Below are 4,170 nucleotides of genomic sequence, written 5' to 3' on the forward strand. Positions count from 1 at the left end.
TTCCGGGTCCGCCGCCGCTCCCGCCCTGCCCCGCGGCCGGGGAACAGCTGCCGCGAGGGAGCGGGGGATGGTGCCTGGGGCGGGTGACCCCAGCTCCTGCCGGCCACGCACACAAACCACCACGTGCGCTGCCCCCTCCTCTTCAGACCCCCCACTTCAGGTTGCCAGGCAACGGCGCGGCCCCTTGGTATCAGTGCAACCCCCAATCGCCACGCTCCGCAATCCCCGTGGCGCTGTGACGTCACGTCAAGGCAGGGCTGTGACGTCAGGGAATGCGGTGACGTCCCATCAGTGGCGTGATGTCACTTTGAGAGGTCACCAGGTTGCAGGGCAGCAGTGTCACACGGTGGTGAGAGGTCGTAGGCCCCACGCTGGCTTTGTTGCAGGTGAACCCATTCAGAAGATACTGGGTGGGTCAGACTGTTGGTCCTGCTGTCTTGGCTCCGACATTGGCCAGTGCCAGATGCATCACAGGGAACAAACAGAACAGGGCAAGAGCGTGAGAGCCATGCCCTGTCATCCAGGACCAGCTGTTATGTGAAGGGGAAAGAACACGTCCCTGTTCACTTTCTCCGTACCGTTTATGATTCTGTAGGCCTTTTATCGTAACCCCCTGTAACAAGGCGTTCGCTTGCCTTCTTATTTGGAGCTGGGCTAACGGGCCTGGCTCAGGACTTCCTGGCCAGCACCCTGATACCCGCCTCCCCACTTAAGAGCCACAAGGTCTGACTGACCTCGGCCCCTCTGCCCGGGGGGCTCCTCCAGGGAAGTTCCCCACTCTTGGCCAGGCGATCCCCGGCATCCTCTCCTGCGGTTTTCTCCATCCCCCTCCCGCAAAATGTACACTGCTCGGGGAGTGGCTGCCCCCCTGGTTCCACCTCTGCCTGCAGGATGTCACACCAGTTGCACCCCCGTACACCCTTCCCATGGGTCTGCTTGCTCTGGGCTCTGTTGTCTAGGGTTCACTTCTTTGTTATTTCTGGGACTTTGCTTGTCTTCCCCACTTGGGATCCTTGGTTTAGGGATATCTGCCCCCTCCTTCAGGGCACCCCTCCACTTCTTTCTAGGTAGTGGGGCCCAGTCCTTACCTAATACCACTGAGTATGGTAGCCCCTCCAGCACCCCAAACCACTTCCATTTGAAGTGGCCCCTCACTTCGGCCCGAGGAGGACCTCTTGTCCCCATGGATACACTCAAGGGCCATCCTTGCCTCCACACTCAGCCAGTGCGGCTTCACCAGCCCCCTCTGTACAAGCGAACAGGCTGATGCTTGGGGCCTGTTTGGGGGTTCTACCCAATCCTCACTGGGATGGTGTACAGTTTCTGCCCCCCTTTTCACTCCCCAACTTGAGTCCAGCCACAAAACTCAGCCCACCCACACTCCATATCAAGGCAGTCATGTTTTGTGTGTCCAGGTCTCCCACACTGCCAGCAAACAAGCTTGGCAGACCTCTCAGGTGCTTTTTGGGGCTCCCCCTTTCTCTCTGGGCCTTTCCGGGAAAAGGGTTCTGCCAGTTTCTTCCCCGACTCCTTGTCTTTCTGGGGTCAGTCCTCCCTCCGGGGACCCTCTGCCTCGCTATATTCCTCAGTCAACCTGACGGCTGCCTCAACGGTGACAGGCTGGTGACGCCTCACCCAGACGCGTATGTTCTCGGGGAAGCTCTGCAGCAATTGTTCTGGGACCAATGTGTCCATCATGTCTCCCACCGTGCGCATTTCTGGCCTCAGCCAGCGTGTGGCCCAGTCAATTAGTCTCTGGGCGTACACCTGGGGCCACACTGCCGCCGTCCATTGGGCCGCCCGGAACTTTTGGCGGTACCGCTCCGTCGACAGGCCCACCCAGTCTAGAATGGCCCCCCGCACCCCCTCATAGTTCTGGGCTTGCTCATCGCTCAAGGCCATATAGGCCACTTGAGCCTCTCCTGTCAGGTATGGAGCCAGTCGGAGGGCCCAGGTTGCCTTCTCTCACCTGGTGCCTGTGGCTACCCGCTCGAAGGTCCTGAGAAAGACGTCTGGATCATCCGCTGGGCTCATTTTACAAAGTCCCCAGCCCGGCAGCCGGGTGCCATCCCCTCCCGCAGGACTCACCACTCGTTGCAGAAGCTGTTGTTGAACGCCGGTCTGCTGTATGAATTCTCGCAGACTCTGCTGTTGCTCAATTTACCAGGTCAGTAAGGCCTGTCTCTCAGCCTGGTGGGACTGCTGAAAACTTTGCAGGACCTGCTGCATCTGCTCCTGCTGTTTGACCAGCCATTGCAGGGTCTCCTCCATATCCGGGCTGCCAACCAAGTTCGCTGGCTCTTGGATCCTGGACAAGCCCCCACATGTAACGAGGTGTTCATTTGCCCTCACAACAAATCAGCCAGAGACCCCTTCTGAGTGCAATCACCAGTGCTTTTTATTTTCACTGTCAGCTCCCACCACCTTCTATTTACACTCTGCTCCAAACCAGCAACCTGGGGGACAGCTAGCATCTCCAGCCTGCAGGGCAGGGATGCAATGCAATGCTCCTCTCCTCCCCCTGCCTGCCTGCCTTATATAGCCCCCTGGCTAATAAGGCTCGCAGGTGCTTCTCTTCTAGCAATTAGGTGTGGCATACTCAGCCAGGCCCAATTAATGCTTATTAATTGGAGCTGGGCTAACAGGGGCCTGGCTCAGGACCTCCTGGCCAGCACCCTGTTACACCCCCACTTAGTCATCTCTGAAGATCCTTGAGGGACCCTACTATTTACTTTCTTTCCTTGTGAAAACTGACCCTTTATTTCCCTTATTGACCTTTGTTTCCTATCTTGTAACCAGTTACTAATTTATAACAGGACCTTCCCTCCTATCTCATAGAATTGGAGGACTGAAAGGGACCTTGAGAGGTCATTTAGTCCAGTCCCCTGCACTCATGGCAGGACTAAGTATTATCTAGACCATTCCTGACAGGTGTTTGTCTAACCTGCTCTTAAAAATCTCTAATGATGGGGATTCTATGACCTCCCTAGGCAATTTATTCCAGCGCTTAACCACCCTGACAGGAAGTTTTTCCTAACGTCCAACCTAAATCTCCCTTGCCGCAATTTAAGCCCATTGCTTCTTGTCCTATCCTTGGAGGTTAAGAAAAACAATTTTTCTCCCTCCTCCTTGTAACAACCTTTTGACTCATGACTGCTTAATTAGGCTTTCTGACTCCAAACACACTATATCAACTGGATCACCCTTGTCCACATGCTTGTTGACTCTCTCATTGATGAGGGAATGTGATATATCCCCAGGGAGAAGAATGATGACACCCACCAGCAGCAAAGATAGGTGGTAGCCTTACCATGCAAAATCCTGCTCATCATGTATTAAAATCTCACAGTTACATTTTCTGTTCAGATTAATTAAGTAAAGTTTGTAAAAACACTTTGAAAATCTATAGGACAGCATAATAAATCAATATGATTTTAATTTATTTTCACTGGTTTTTGTGGTACAGCCAGGCAGAATTTATTCCTGCAACATAATTGCTCCTCATCACTCCTATTTTTGGTTAGGAGTGTCTTTGTGTGTGTAGAGATCCTAATCTGACTATAACAGCTAGGTGTTAATTTTTATTGTTTATTCTAATTAATTCATTATTTATTAATATTGTTGGCTTGCCCTGCGATAATCATATCGGGCCATAAAGGGAAGTTAATATTATTATTATTATTATTTAAGTCAAGGCTGAATGACATAGAGTCTTGTGGTTCTCCTACTCTCATTCTGTAAAAAACAACAGTATTCAGTATTGCCTACCTGTCAAATATCATGAGTCAGGCCTCAAAAATCAAGAATTTTTTTTAATCGCTTTTGTGTCTTTTTATTTGTCTTCTAGTTTTAAGCCTTTAGGGTTCACATTTCTTTGCAACCATGAGGGATAAGAACATCTTTACAACAAAAGCTGAGATTCTCACATATTTACAAAAACAACGAGGAGTCCAGTGGCACCTTAAAGACTAACAGATTTATTTGGGCATAAGCTTTCGTGGGTAAAAAAACCCACTTCTTCAGGTGCATGGAGAAGTGGGTTTTTTACCCATGAAAGCTTATACCCAAATAAATCTGTTAGTCTTTAAGGTGCCACCGGACTCCTCGTTGTTTTTGTGGATACAGACTAACACGGCTACCCCTCTGATACTTGGTCACATATTTACGTAA

The sequence above is a fragment of the Lepidochelys kempii genome, chromosome 27 (assembly GCF_965140265.1).
Source record: "Lepidochelys kempii isolate rLepKem1 chromosome 27, rLepKem1.hap2, whole genome shotgun sequence".
NCBI lineage: Eukaryota > Metazoa > Chordata > Testudines > Cheloniidae > Lepidochelys > Lepidochelys kempii.